We start from the raw sequence: 16,937 nt of genomic DNA on the forward strand, positions 1-16,937 counted from the left end.
CAGTATGTATACGGTTAGAAAATGTCTGTGTCTTATGTGATCTTGTTATTCGTACACGCTGTGCCTATACAAATCATGTGCTAAGCCAGGCTAGCGGTGGGTGCGTCAGACAGAGTTACAACACACACAGAGATGAGAAGGGTATGTATGGACTTATCTATCTCTGGGGGATACAGGGAATAAGACAAAGTCCCAATAAGTCGGCGTGTTCCTTTTAAGTGACCAGGAACACATTTGGAAGGATAGAATCAGAAAATTTTTAGTTTTTCTTGAGTATATTTTAAAAATATTTTTTTATTTTAATTTATAAATGTTTATTTATTTTTCTATTTCATTTTAACATTTAACTGTTCAAAAGCAGACGTTCATGACTTTTAGATATATTAAGTTAGATAAAAAAAAGTTTTGAGTCACATGGTGTGGTTGTGTACTTATTTTCTAAATAAAAAGAAAACTCAAAACTGTAAGTCATAATAACTGAAAATAATTTGAGTTCTGGTAACTTATTCGGGTTTACAGCGTACTATAAATATGTTAAATGGCAGCGTGGTTTTCTATGTGAATGCCAGATAATTAAAAATAAAGAAATTATGTGATTCATCTAAAACAACCTTCTCATTTCATTCTTTTAGATACATTTTTTTAAATCGATGTATATGCTACTTGTATAGTCATTTTCAGTCTGTAAACTGAACCAGAAAACAAGTCAGTAGTATTAAGTAGTGCTCACTTAAAAAATGTGAGCTAATTAATTATTTACTCAGAAAAAGCAAGCTGCATTAACTTAAAAAATATGAGCTAATTAAGTGTAATTTACTTAAAATAAACAAGTTGTCTTCACTTAACAAGTATAAGCTTATTGAGTGTTACTTACTCAGAATAAACAAGCTGTGTTCACTTAGAAAATGTAAGTTTATTAAGTATTGTTTACTCAGAAGAATAAAGTTGCACTAATTTACCATTACTAAGTTCATTGAACTTACTTTTTTCAAGGCAATGAGTTTCCATACATTTTTTAAGTAAAGTCAACTTGTTAAAATTTACAGTGTACGGACACCCTATTCTCCAGCATCCAACACTGTTACTCACAATCTCCCAGCCTTATAAAATCTCCAAGACAGCAGTCTACTCATTTAATTACTGGCCCACTGTGATGTAATTTCATTATTGTTTTGCTTTTATGACAGTGGCAGTGGGATAAGATTTTCCTGTCTCAACACAGAGACACTGATGTCATGCCTGCAACACAGATGGAAACACAAGCTGCCCTGTAAAATATGGCTATGGTTCCACACTCTCTGTTCCTTTCATAAAAACAGTAATTGGTCTTCAGCTAGACTTTCAATACTGACATAATATGTTTATTTTTGCTCTCTTCCATTGTCATGTTTCCATGGGCCAAGCTATCCGCTGTAATACTGAAGTGAAGTGACACGTCCTAGGTCATAAACACACGGTGATGTGTTTTGTTCCCAACTGCCCCAAAAAAGTGTTTTGAATTCACAACAGCTCAGATTTGCGTCTCTGGCTGGCTTCTGGTCCATAGTTACAGCAGTGGAGGCTCATGGGTATTATAGTATTTAGAGCATCCACAATGCCAAACTGATGGAAAAAAAAAAACATGATGTCTCTGAAACTAAGTTGAAATAATTGTGTTTCTATGCTGAACATTGAGGAGATCAGTAAAAGAAAAACTTGAAATGGGAATACTGAAAGGGAAAAGCCTTCCTGAAGCAGCAGCTCCTCCCACCAACTATTTGAACGCACTCTTGTTTGTTTATTGTTTCAACCTTAAATTATAGATTCATTCAACCTTATCTCCACTCCATATTACTCGTCCTAGTCATGTTGGGCCCCCAACAATGTGTTAATGCCGCCTGGGGGTTCCTGTAGGGCTGGGCAATATATTGATATTATATCAATATCATGATATGAGACTGGATATCGTCTTAGAGTTTGGATATCGTGATATGACACAACTGTTGTCTTTCCCGGTTTTAATAGCTGGATTACAGTAAAGTGATGTCTTTTTTTGGGCAGTTTAGGCCTTTATTTGTATAGGACAGCTTAGACTTGAATGGGGAGAGAGAGGGGGAATGACATGCAGCAAAGGACCGCAGATCAGAATTGAACCCGCGGCTTCTGCGTCGAGGAGTAAACCTCTATATATGGGCGCCCGCTCTACCAGGTGAGCTAATCAGGCACCCATGATGTAATTTTTTAAAACTTAAACAGATGTACAGTATAATATCCACAGAACAAGTAGTAAGTAAAGCACTTTCTAATCATACAGTACAGTCACACAAACACCACATATACAGTATATATACTGTAGATCTGCACAGACAATCTTTTCATCTCTCAGCCCCATAACTTCGTCTCTCTAGCCTTTGATCTACTAAATGATATTATAATGAATTCTTTAACATTTTTTGTTTGTTCCTGTTCTCATTGAAATTCTGTGCTTTCAGCAAAGTAATATCATCCTTTTAATGTTGTGAGGCGATGGAAAGTAGATCCGAGGCCTCTATCCTGAGGACACACACACACACACACACACACACACACACACACACACACACACACACACACACACACACACACACACACACACACACACACACACACACACACACACACACACACACACACACACACACACACACACACACACACACACACGCCTCTTTGAGATTACTGGGTAAACAGTGGCCTTTTTCAAGTTGGGATATATACAGGACAAGTAAAGTTCAGTTGGAATCATTACACAAGTCCTTCCACATGCATTAATCTTGTATCAATCTCACATCAGTGGTGTATAGTATACAGAAGTATCAAAGATATAGTATACACAATGGAACATTAAGTGAGTGTGCCACTAAAGCATTTTACAGCAACATTTTAGGTGGAGTATGAGTGGATAATGGAGATGAATAACTGACACAATCTCAAGGCTTTGGCATACATTTCAAATGGCTGAACTTTTTTATGGGAAGCTTGAAGCTACTTCTAGAAATGTGTAGTGGTCAACACCCAAGACAATTGCTGCTGACAGTTTACATTTTAGGAGAAAATCCCACCTTCAAACTTTAAAACACAGGACTTTCACCCGGGAGAGCCGGGTTCGCGCCCAGCGTGTGGCGATTTTTCGGCCGTTTTTCTGTTTTTCTTTTTAATAAGCCTTACCCAATGTTTCTTTCCTAAACCCAACCATTTATTGTTGTCCTAAGCGTGTTTTTGTTGTTATTTTCCGTGTTTTTGTCACTGTTTTGTTACTAAAGCCTTTCCCTGTGTTCTTTTCCTAAACCCAACCATTTTTTTTTAATAGGCGTGTGACGTTCTCGCGATAGTACGTCGCGTTCTCGCGATAACGTGCAACGTCGCGAGTCCACGTGGTGGGTATGTTTACATCAGCTGTATACAGCGTAGGCATACACGTGGATAGCTGAAAATGCGTACAATAACACGCCATTTGGCTTTATGAAAGTGGCGTGTATATTTACGCAAAGTCATGATGCCATGTTGCCTTGATAAAATGTTTGTGTGATTTCAGAATTGGTTAGATTTTGTTAGCAGCTGGCATAGCTCATTCATCCTTCAAACTGACTGCAGACTGTTCTGGGAAGGAATTATTAGGCTGTGAGCAAAGTGCACAATTTCACTGAACTGCTGGCATGAGAAGAGATATTACATCTGGGATCAGATGGGTCACCTGGGATTAGGGTGTATAATTGCTAAAAGCCATGAGATCACACCGGGTGCTACTGTGGGAAACTAACGTCAGCCTGAACAGCCAGGCTACAGCAGGGCAAGCGGACTTCAATTTGTACACTAAGTCACCAAAATCACCAGATATTATTGACATTATGAATTCTTACTGACCTAAATTTACTATACCAATACTGAAAGGTTTGATAATCTGTATCCCATATAAATCAATTGAAAAGAGCTACTGTATGACAACAAATTACAGCTAACCAACCAATCAACCAACCAATATCATGTACATATTCAGAAATATTTTCTTTAAAAGACATTAACAGCCTGAAATAGACTGTCCTCTCCCTATAAGTAGATTGTGCAAGCAGCTCATAATGACTCATATTTACGTTTGCTGTTAGGCAGCGACCTCTCATGGCTGTAGTAATTAATCACGGTGAGGTGACAAAGTATTGTTTCACTCAGGAGACTGGGGTTTGTGTCTCGTGTGAAACCAAAAGTCAACGGCCACTTTCTGAAATGAACCGCCTTTTGCAGTGACGTCCATGACGTCCCCAATGTCTTTACATCCTCATTTTAGTAGTTTTATGTGACTCATTTTAAGCAAGCTGGATTTAACCAAAATGGCCTTTTAGCTGTTGTATCTGAGGTCCGGCACCTTGGTTGCAGTAAATCTAAAAGTATGATTGGTTACAGGAACATATTCATTTTTATCATAATAGTCAGAAGCGCTCAAAGTGTAACAGAGTTCGAATAAGCTAACAGTGTATGGAAGTTGCTGTTATAATAACCTAGTCCTCAACTCAGCATGAGTGGGTCTTCATGTAGGACCAGCATTAATAAAGTGTTGGCACCATTAAGAACAGCATCAGGACTCTGGTCTGGACCCTGTCTCTGCAAATCAACACTGAGTTTAATTAAGCCAAGCCACGCTGCCATTGACCCAACATTACTGTTTAACTTGGCAGGGCGGAGGGAAACCTATTTACTGTGAGCAAGAAAGGCAGTTTTATATGACTGTAGGAAAGTAGATTGCAAGGCTAATATTTGGAAATTGTTTTATTTAATTTCTGTATTTATTGAGTGTAATTTCTGAGCTCCTCTGCGGCATTTTTAGCATCAAAAGTGCGGGTGTGTGGCCCAGCAGTCAGACGGCAGGCAGCCAGAGGTTTGCTGGTTTGGAAGGACCAGCTCAGGCCTGATTACTGGGGTGTCCCTACAGGAAGAGTTCTCAAGTCCAATAGATTAGGAGCTCTTCCAGAGACCACAGCAAGAGGAGAAGAGAGAACATCAACCAAAGCATTCACTAGAAAGTACTGCTTAACACATAAAACGTGATTGCAATTTGACTTCCCTGTAAAGATACACATAAAACACATTTTATATTTTGCCTTACCCCTCAACACAAAGTAATTTGAGTCAGCAGAACCAGAGTTGTATAATGCAGTTCTGATCTCAGTAAATATTCTGTGCTGGGCTCATGTAGCTAATTTCAATTAACTGAAATTGTGGTTTTTATAATATTAAAACTAATTATTACTAATTATCACAACTATATAAAAATAGTTGTGATAAGCAAAAAGAAGAGATATGGCTTAAGTAGAAAAAGAGGACCAATCAATAAAACTATTACTATACACTTGGGTTGGATTTTGTCAGAGCTGTTGCAAGAAATTTGAGAAAGGAATATGTGAATTCATAAAGAAGTATCACATATTACCTCGTGTTTGGTATGTGCCTTGGAAAAAAGGGGAGACAATATTACAGACAGCTATTCCTCCTCCAGCTCTGAGATTCTGAAAGAAAAAAAAAAAAACTTAGTTTCTTAATTTCTTGCTTTTATATTTTTAAATAAAATAGAAAGAGTGGCTGGCGGAATTTTAAATTGTAATTGTAGTTACAACTGCAAGATGTTTTCATTGGCAAAGAAGGAAAGTGATGCTCCGGTTCTGTTATTATGGAAATTCAATTAGAGGTAATCCAAGTGCACTTCTCCATTGAGAACAGAATTATTTTTTCCTATGATTTTCCCCTAAAATGAGGCATCACCATAGACACATAGTGCACACTGTGTGAAGAACAACATCTGTAATGAATAAAGCCATTTCTGGATGTGATGAAACCATCATTGAAAAGAACAAGTATAATTATGCCAAAACAGATATGATGTCTGTATAAATCACATCAAATAGAAGAGGGATAAGTGATTGTGATTAAGGAACAACACAGGATCATATTAATTCTGTCTACTGCACTTCAATCTTCATCAGTCTGGATGTTAGCATTATCAAAAGAGGTAGCAAACACACAAGAAGCCCCCACAGCAAGAAGAGTCATCTAAACCTCTCGTCTTCTCGGCTGTGTGTGAGACAGCATGTCATTGCTTTAGCCAGGCATCGCCACAGCTAATCAAAGTGGATAAGAAATGCATTAGCCCACACAGCAGCAGCCTGCATTAGCTTGGGCACGCTAAAGCGAGCAATGTAATTGACCAGAAAAAAACCAAGTCAGTCAGTCAGTCAGTCAGTCAGTCAGTCAGTCAGTCAAGGAGGACTCAAAATAGCCTCTCAATAAAATACATACACACACACAGTGCAGTTTCTATTTCTTCAACGTGTGGTGCAAAAAGAGAAGCCTGTCCTTCAGAAGTGTTGCTATTTCTGTTTACCACAAGGCCCCAAATATTCTATCATTAGGGAAACTAGGAGGGAAAGGAAATACCACTGGGGAACACATGGACTCCGCAAAGGAACCTAACTGCCAGAGTGGAGACAAGTGGTTAAAGACTGTCATGTGACTGGTAACACATTTTATTTCCACTATATCCATATGTCCATTCATGTTAAGATGCCGCTTCACACTTCACTTTTTCTTTTCTCTATCACTAACTGATTCAACAACCTATAGATCATGGTTTTAACATACAGTTATAAATATACAGATTTTGGTGTACCTTTCATGGCAAAAATCTCAACAAAAAAGAAAGAAAAGAAAATGAAAATGATGTGTGGTGAGGTGAGTGGTGTGGTGAGTACCGGATAGTGAGCCAGAGCAGCACACCGACGCCACCATGATGGCTGAAACAAGCAGCACCTCCCTGGCTTGTAGTGGAAACAATGTGAATGTGCTTGAAGATGCAATACCATTGTGATAGCAGCTGTTGACTTGCAGCTTGCATAAGATTGTATTTGGCTTCTTCTTTAAAGTATTTTTTCCCGAAATAAATCATGGTCTTAAAAGTTAATTTTAACTCTTCAAAGTACAGTGTCTTTTATTAGAGGTCGACCGATATGGGTTTTCTCAGGCCGATGCCGATGCCGATCTTTTGAAATCAGGGTCGGCCGATGGCCGATATATGCTGCAGATTATTTTTGGCCGATATTTGGCCAATATTTGCTTGTTTTTAACCTCTATTTGAAAGATAAAATTTAACACTAATAAGTACTTAAGATACACAAAATTTCTCAACAAAAACATTTATTGAACACTTGAACACCAGTCTGCACTTGTATACTTACATTAAACATGTATAATGTAAAAACATATATTGCATAAATAAACAAAACTGGTAAGAAGAAAGAAAGAAAATAAACTTAACTTTGTCAAATAAACTTTTCAATGAAAAGATAAAGTAACTGTGCACTAAGCAGCATTTATCAAACATCTGAGAACAATAAAATAAATTAACCATTTTAACAATAGTAGTGCTGACACACAGTAGCAACCAGCAGCATTTCTTTGTTTTGGTGTTGGCTGGGTGAAGCGCTGCCATAAGGGGCTGGTTTTCTTTTCAGCCATCAGACTTAATGAGTAAAAAAGGGGGAAAATACAAGGTTAAGTTAGTATTTTTGTATAGTATCTTCTTCAAGTCATTTTATAGATAGGTATAGATATAAAATCTAACATTTGTTTTATAAATCAGCTAATATTTCAGTGCATTGTAATATGTGATACAAGGCTAAAAACGTTTCTATCATCTTCCCAAAAACTGTCCTGAAACATGTATTTTTGTTTTGTTTTGTTTGTTGACAGACAAAGCCAAATGGACAAAACCTAATTATCGCAAAAGGGGGGAAAACAACTTTATTATTTTTACAATGATTTAATAATTATATTAAATAATATATTATATAACTATAACTTATAATAATAATGTATTTCACTAGTAAATTGCTGTTGAACGACAAAAACAACTACCATCTGCTAGCTAACGGTAGGCTAACATTAGCTGCTGACGAGTGTAATGTTAACTAGCGTCACATGCTGCGATGTTTCTGTTATTCTAACATTCGTTTTCGAGCATCAGAGAGCAACGCAGACATATCAGTGGCACCGAAATGACTCACAGAAATCCGCGTTGCTATTCGGTCCGGTAGATACGGGTCGTTTAGGCACAGGGGCCATATTAGCAGCGGGTCTACTCTTTACCAACCCTAGCAACGACGCTAGCAAAGCAAAGCCAGTCCTTCACTAGCCTATGGTGCGGTGGACTCTTTTAACTACAACTTCTTTCTCTGCATTGAGTTGACAACCCTCTCAAATATAGACACACAAACAGAACAAATAATAAAAGTCTCAGATCCACTGTCTGTGATTGCAAAATTCTAGCTTAATTATTGTGAGATGACAGCATGACATGACAGCTATTAATATCCAAAGTAGCCGAACGTCATGTCGCCTATTCATGTTTTTTTCTCGAAGTTGGCAGTAACATGTCATACGTTTTTCATTAAATATATAGGACTTTAAGAATTTAATCCTTACCGTTTTCTCCGAGGAACAGCTCCTTCCTTAGGCACTGGGTGAGGTCTGCTCACTCTGCTGGTAATTGACTCTAGGGGCAGCGTGCGTCGAACACGTGTTCCACAACAACAACAACACCAGGCTGCCCGCAGATGCGCCTGCCTATTAATCGGCTTGATATTGGCCGATGCCGATTATGTAAAAAATGCCAAAAAATCGGCCGATTAATCGGTCGACCTCTATCTTTTATGTATTGAACCAAAACCAAAAGGGAAAGAGACAGAAATCACTTAAAGATAAGGGTGAATATTGTTTTCACAGGCCTTTGCATGCAGGCAAGTATTGACATTATGTTGAAAATATCACAGATTCATGTCCCCCAGGTATTGACCCTGATAGCACTATACAAGTGGATGATTCTGAAAATGTTTTCTGCAGGATAACAAGTAGTACTATTATTATTCCAGTAACGTGTAGTACTGGTGCTATTCCAGTAACATGTAGTACTAGTGCTATTCCAATTATAATCAACAACAGACCACACAAAGTGGTGAATAGAGGGGCAATACTTAACAACCTAATTGGAATTAAAACTACCACTGCAATGATAGAAAAGGATAGGAAAATTAGATGTGGATTAGTAAATGTCAGATCTCTGTCTTCTAAAGCGTAACTAGTAAATGAATTGATATCTGATAATCAAATTGATTTATTTTGTCTTACTCAAACATGGCTGGGCCATGAAGAATATGTTAGTCTAAATGAAGCCACCCCTCCCAGTCATATTAATACTCAAATTCCTAGAGGCTCAGGCCGAGGAGGGGGAGTTGCAGCCATATTTGATTCACGCCTGTTAATTAACCCTAAACCTAAACTAAATTATAACTCTTTTGAAAGCCTTGTTCTTAATCTTCAACAGCCAACACGGAAATCAGTACAGCCAATTATATTTGTTGTTGTCTACCGAGCTCCAGGTCCGTATTCTGAATTTTTATCTGAATTTCAGAGTTTTTATCATGTGTAGTACTTAAATCAGACAAAGTACATATTGTAGGTGATTTTAATATCCATGTAGACGTTGACAGCAATAGCCTTACTACTGCTTTCAACTCACTTCTAGATTCTATTGGCTTCAGTCAGAGTGTGCATGAGGCCACGCACTGTTTTAACCACACCCTCGACCTCGTGCTGGCATATGGTATCAAAATTGAAGATGTATTAGTATTCCCGCAAAATTCTTTATTATCAGACCACTTCTTAATTACTTTCGAATTATTCATACCCGATTATACGACATTAGATAAAAGCTTCTATACTAGATGCCTATCTTAGTCAGCTAGTTAGTTAGTGCTATAGCTAAATTTAAGGAAGACATTCCAACAGCACTAAACTCATTACCTTGTTTTAATACAACAGAGGACCTTTATGTAAACTTTAGTCCCTCTCAAATCGACAATTGTGTAGATGGTGTTACGGCCTGCCTACGGACTACTTTAGACTCTGTTGCTCCACTCAAAAAAAAGAAGATGAAGCAAAGGAAACTAGCACCTTGGTATAACTCCCAAACTCGTAAATTAAAGCAAAACTCGCGAAAACTTGAAAGTAAATGGCGCTCCATCAAAATGGAAGAGTCTCGTTTGGACTGGCAAGACAGTCTGAAAACCTATAGGACGGCCCTCAGACATGCCAGATCAGACTATTACTCAGCATTAATAGAAGAAAACAAGAACAACCCAAGGTTTCTTTTCAGCACTGTAGCCAGGCTGACAGATCTGGCTGACAGCCACAGCTCTACTGAGCCATCTATTCCTCTAGCTCTGAGTGGTGATGACTTCATGAGCTTCTTTAATGATAAAATTACAAGAATTAGAGATAAAATTCGTCACCTTTTGCCCTCAACTTCTAATGGTTCACCTTTCAACGCAGGACTGCAAGAAAGAACGACTAGACCTGACATTTACTTAGACCGTTTTTATTCTATAGACCTTCAACAACTTATGGTAAAGGTATCTTCAGCAAAGCCATCTACCTGTCTCTTAGACCCCATCCCAACGAGATTACTCAAAGAAGCATTACCCGTGGTTAACACCTCTCTACTAGATATGATCAATATGTCTCTATTAACAGGTTATGTACCGCAGTCATTTAAAGTAGCTGTGATAAGACCTCTTCTGAAAAAACCCACCCTCGATCCTGAGGTCTTAGCAAACTATAGACCTATATCCAACCTTCCCTTTCTCTCCAAGATCCTTGAGAAAGTAGTTGCTAATCAGTTATGTGATTTTCTCCATAGCAACAGCTTATTTGAAGACTTTCAATCAGGATTTAGAAAGCATCATAGCACAGAGACGGCACTGGTGAAAATTACTAATGACGTTCTAACTGCTGCAGACAAAGGACTTGTCTCCATACTTGTTTTATTAGATCTTAGTGCTGCTTTTGACACTATTGACCATACAATCCTGTTACAGAGATTGGAACACTTGGTTGGCATTTAAGGAATTGCACTAAGCTGGTTTAAGTCTTATTTTTCTGATCGATCTCGATTTGTTAATGTTAATGATAAATCCTACGCGAGGGTTATGCATGGCGTTCCACAGGGCTCGGTGCTTGGACCAGTTTTGTTCTCCTTGTATATGCTTCCTCTTGGTAATATCATTAGGAAACACTCAATTAACTATCACTGCTATGCGGACGACACCCAATTATACTTGTCAATCAAACCAGACGAAACAAGTCAGTTAGCTACACTTCAAGCATGTATTAAAGATATAAAATCCTGGATGACCTATAATTTTCTGATGTTAAACTGTAACAAAACTGAAGTTATTGTGCTGGGCCCTAATCACCTCCGAACTTCATTATCTACAGATATAGCTACTCTGGATGGTGTTGTCCTGGCCTCCAGCACTACTGTCAGAAATCTAGGAGTTATTTTTGATCAGGATATATCCTTTAACGCCCATCTAAAACAATCATCGACCACAGCCTTTTTTCATCTTTGTAACATTGCCAAAATTAGGAATATCCTGTCTCAAAACGATGCGGAAAAACTGGTATGGACCAGTTTTTCTGCATCGTTTTGAGACAGGATATTCCTAATTTTGGCAATGTTACAAAGATGAAAAAAGGCTGCATTCGTTACTTCCAGGCTGGACTATTGTAACTCTCTACTGTCAGGTTGCTCAAATAAGTCCCTTAAGACTCTCCAGCTGATCCAGAATGCTGCAGCACGTGTTCTGACGAGAACTAAGAGAAGAGATCATATTTCTCCTGTTTTAGCTTCTCTGCATTGGCTTCCTGTAAAATACAGGATTGACTTTAAAGTCCTTCTCCTGACCTACAAAACCCTAAATGGTCAAGCACCATCCTATCTAGAACAGCTCCTAGTACCTTATTGTCCCACTAGAGCACTCCGCTCCCAGAATGCAGAGTTACTTGTGGTTCCTAGAGTCTCCAAAAGTAGAATGGGAGCCAGAGCCTTCAGCTACCAGGCTCCTTTCCTGTAGAACCAGCTCCCAGTCTGGGTTCGGGGGGCAGACACCATCGCCTCATTTAAGAGTAAACTGAAAACTCTCCTCTTTGATAAAGCTTATAGTTAGGTTAGATATGGGTCTATGGTGGAGTGAGGAGTTGTAGCGTCCGCCTAACCCGGCCCACCTGCTTCTCTTCGTAGTCATCAGATTTATTGATCATATAATTAATAATATAGTGTGAGTTGAGGGGGGCAGGTCAGTACAGCCGCTCATCAATGTTTTTATTTGTTTCCTTTTGTATGCATCCTGTCCCAGAACTGCTTGTTACTAACCTAGCTCTGGGGAGTTTACTCCTCGGAGTCCTTATGTTTCTTCTTCGCAGAGCTATGCTCTGCGATTCCCTTCAACGCCCAGCCGCGTCCTGCTGCGTCTGCTACACCCACCCGTGCTCTGCAGCGCCACGTTTCATCCCGCAACGTCCTGCTGTGACATGAACTACAACGACTACCTTCAAAGTCACTGTTCCACTATTTTCAATGCGACTATTATCGCCTTCACACCCCCAACCGGCCCCGTCAGACACCGCCTACCAAGAGTCTGGGTCTGCCGAGGTTTCTTCCCAAGAGGGACTTTTTCCTCGCCACTCTCGCAATAGCCATTTACAATGCTTGCTCTTGAGGGAATTACTGTAATTGTTGGGGCTTTGTAAATTGTAAATTATAGAGTGTGGTCTAGACCTACTCTATCTGTAAAGTATCTGGAGATAACTCGATCATAAAAGTTATGATTTGATACTATAAATAAAATTGAATTGAAATTGAATTGATTGCCAAAATCAAACGGTGGTGGAAACAATGAAAATATGGGACTCAAGCAGAATGCAAGGTGCATCATTTGTAGAGATACTAAAATCTAAACTCTGCAGCTAAATATTCAGAATGGACAAAGGGCCCTTGTCATAAACTCAATAACCTTATGTGAGGTGACTAAATACAAGCTGCAGTCCTTTATCCTGTGGGTAACATCACCAACACTGACCTTTCCTTAAGCACCAAGCTTTCTTATTGAGGACCTCGGTCTGGTTTCAGAGGTCAATTCATAGTTTGAGCTCATTCTAATTCTCTTATTCTGTGACGTCTGAATTTCTTCACTATGTTCAGTTTATATACCTTGCACAAATGAAGCTTAAACTCTATCAAGCTCCAACCAACTAGCTGACATGAATCACTTCTATCACTGAAGTAATATGGAAAGCTTAGGTCTTGAGAGTGATTTCAGACACTGTTACCCCTACCAGTAACCACAATGCCAAAAGACTGAACTGACACACTCACCAGCAGTTATGCGTCAAATCTATACTCATGCAATCACCTTGCTCTAGCATAAAGACCAAGTGCATTTGATTAAATGGGCTGGGATCCCAGAAATGTTTCCAGCTAAATTACATTAGGAGACAGCAAAGTTTTGACTGCCATTCTCATGAAACAATATCAAACATCCAGCACACCATCGTAGAGTATCATAACCAGTTTTTGGAGGGTGTCCCGTTTCATCTTGGCAGACGTAAAACCATGTCTATTAATGTTTCAAATATGTTCTACTATGTTATCCACATGCTCGCAATCCCGACAATGTTTTTTTTTACATGCAGCACAGTATATCCTCCTGTATGTTTGAACTGATGCAGAGATGACCGAGGGTTGGGTCCCTTTGTGTCCCATCCTTCTGTGAATAGGCTGATCTAACTATCAAGGGATGATGGGAGTTATATTCCTTTAAATGTAAACACTTGAAAAATACTTAACTTAGACATCTTAATCACATTTACAGTAATCAGAACATTGTGCACATGTACCCATTATGAACAACAGTTCTCACTGAAATGAATCCTAACATATAGTACATACAGTGATATACCTTAAATAATTTGCGGTACCTTCGCCAAAAAAAATTTGATAAAGTGTATGTGACTTGGCCACATTTAAAGTTTAAAGCATTTTTAAACTTCAGGACCCTGAATGAATATTTGATCATGGGACTTAAAAAAAGAGACATTTCAGCCTTAAGCTGAATTATGTTATGAAGCCACTCCTCCAGCAACATTATCCATCAATCAGAAACTGAAAGGTCACTAGGTGTTAGCAGTGCCTTGACATTTATTGGTGACAGCTCCTAACTAATTACGATGTATTCGCTTTAAACTGCAATGACATTTTTGGCCATTTGGGGCAGCAGAAACAAGCTATAAACACAACGTATACGCTAATACTACCTTTAACGTTGATATGTCTAACGTGTTAGCAAACAGTTGCCTATTTAAACATACAGCAACATTAGCGTTGCTTTGAAGTCCACCTGATGAATGTAACTCAAATATTCACTCTCCCTATATATATATATATCCATTTTGGAAACTAAAAATGGCAACTAAGTACTTGCCATATCTCTGATTCTGTTTATGTTAGAGCCCCTGAAATGTAAATATGGGGTAATGTATATAATGTGAGGGCTGTCTGGGGCCCCAAAACCATTTTACACTATTTTTCTGCTTTCAGAGGGCCAGTAATGAAAAATATGACATCTGCTTGTGCCTTTCAATCATTGGGATCTGTTGTACACCATTTTCTTCTGTGCCCCCAACACATTTCATGGCTGTGGGAGTTATGTCTGAAGATATTAAACCCTAAATTTGGCTTTCTGTTTAAGGCATTTTTTTAGGGGGTAAAAATGACAACATTGCCAGTGGCTAAAACTGTGATTCCTAAAAGACAGCCAACACATTTACAGAACTCATTTTTTAGTCTCAAATAACATATACTGTACATAAGGTTTGAACAAAATCTCAAATGTACACAAAAAACGGATTTGAAATGGAATGACCCAGCGCTGCTTTGAGCTAAATGCTAACGTCAGCATGCTCACATTGACAATGTTATGTTCAAAGTCACAAACTGGAAGATAAATTAAAATATCTTGCACTGTACTATTAAGTGAATTATCTCAAGTGTTTAACAGTTACTTAGAGTTAATGGTCAACAACAACGGAACAGAGGTGCTAACCCCGGCTGAGTTATTGACTCATTATAGAAACCCATTATTCATAATGCCATTCACATGATAATTAAACTCCTAATGAAGAGAAACATCAACACATGACACTGCACTGCAACAAAATGAAAGTACTGTACATCTGCTCCAGACTAGATAGTAGCCAGGATATCTAAGCCTGCTAAGAGATAACTGACTGGAGATGCTCCCTGTGGTCTCAGCCCTCTGGCAGGGTGACAGTGTAACCATGACCTGATTACCTGTCCCCTGAAGCCTGTAATCACTAAAGCCAGCAGACAGGCACTGTCAGTCCTCTGACAGGGAGGATAATTGAAGGTGATGCTACATGCTACTAGCTCTGCTAATGAAATATGAAAACAAAGAGCAGGGACAAGGTAGCAGGGCACCAAAGAGGACTGAATTCCAGAGCAGGACATTTTTCTGACTATTCACCAGCAACTTTTCAATTTACCTTTTTTTTTTTTTTTTTTTTTACTTTACATGCGTTTACTGGCTAACTTATACACCTTTCTTACAGCAGCAAATATACGCCACACAAACATCACTTCTAAACATGATTATGTTCTTAACAACTCTTGTAAAAACAAATACAGAATTTATTTTTTTCTTAAACAAGTTGGAGGACATTTCCCAACCTTCTGAAAATTGTCCTGACTGAACTGAGAGTTGTGAGGCTCGATGGAGTGTAATTCAAAGAAAGATTTCCAGGACATAGTGATGGGAAAGCAACTCATTCCAACTATCGACTTTTTGAGAATTCCTCCAGGCCTTGCCAGGTTAGAAGAGCAAGTAAGACCATCTTCCCGCTGTTTTTAAATACAGGTTTGTGACAGGTGGAGATGCTCTATGGGAACCAAAATGTGTTGTATTTTACTGGAGAATAACATTCAGAAATGCTAAAACTATATTTGCCTTGAGGCACAAAGTGTGTTGGAACCTCTGTTCACCCACCCGTCATTTGGTCAAGTTCCCGTCGCAATGCTTATCACTTATCTTAATAGGTTGTCTAGATGAGCTGCTTGCTTTATCAAGAAACATCTGTAAAGCTACCACAGCCAGTCTAAAATAAGTTTGTGAATATTGAGTTTTGCCATCTCTCTTTTCTTACAAAGGTTTAGTGTTTTTAATTTACCTGCCAAAAAGCTCCAAACAGCTTGAAAAGGGCCAATTTGAAGCAAATGTGTGAGATTTAAGAATTTACACACAGACTTAAAAAGTCCTAATTAATGGGTTACTTTGAAGAAATTCAAAAATATTTTCTCCAGTCAGCCATGCTTCGTCATAGTTCCCCATTTTGGTGCTGCCACATCACAAATGTCACATTCAATAATTTCACGTTTTTTATGTTTTTAAAATTATGAACAATACATAAACATTAACATCAGCAGTAGTCTTAAATGTATTCAAAATGGTGATGAATTTCACTGAATCTAATGTTCCAAACACTTTGACGTTGTTGCTGTATTATCAACATGACATATCTGGAGTTAAGATAGTTGTTTTTAATTTCATGATAAAGCGTTAATACTTCCCTTCTACGTTTATGGGTAAGTCTTGAATTTTCTTATTTTTCTTAGAAACCATGACATGCATTAATGCAATTCATTTTAAAACTGAACCATGCACATTAAAGTTTAGAACTCAAAACCTGTGCCAATAGGGAGGAGGGACATTAAGGCATACTGTAGATTCACTTTTTTTTTTCTTAAAGCATTACTCACATGCCCTTAATGTACTTTTAAAAGGGTTATTGGACGATGTAATTGGTCCTCCTGTCAATGCTGGCCACAAAGAGCTCGCTTCTTAGAGTCTGGCTGCTGCTTTAGCTGAACTTAAAATGTATTTTAACACAAAATGAAGGCTGTGAATTTTATCACTTACACTGTAATCGCTTTAGGAAGGGATCTCTTTGCAGTCAGTGTGGGCATA

The 16,937-nt window shown here is 38.4% G+C and overlaps 1 protein-coding gene across 1 annotated transcript in view; it reads right to left on the bottom strand.

Moving 5' to 3' along the window:
• The window catches only part of LOC114564762 (myocyte-specific enhancer factor 2A), a 54,199-nt gene that overhangs the window by 36,190 nt on the left and 1,072 nt on the right, over positions 1 to 16,937 (bottom strand). The gene's annotated exons all lie outside the window — the stretch shown is intronic.

This window comes from Perca flavescens, chromosome 1 (genome assembly GCF_004354835.1).
Source record: "Perca flavescens isolate YP-PL-M2 chromosome 1, PFLA_1.0, whole genome shotgun sequence".
Taxonomy (NCBI): Eukaryota; Metazoa; Chordata; class Actinopteri; order Perciformes; family Percidae; genus Perca; species Perca flavescens.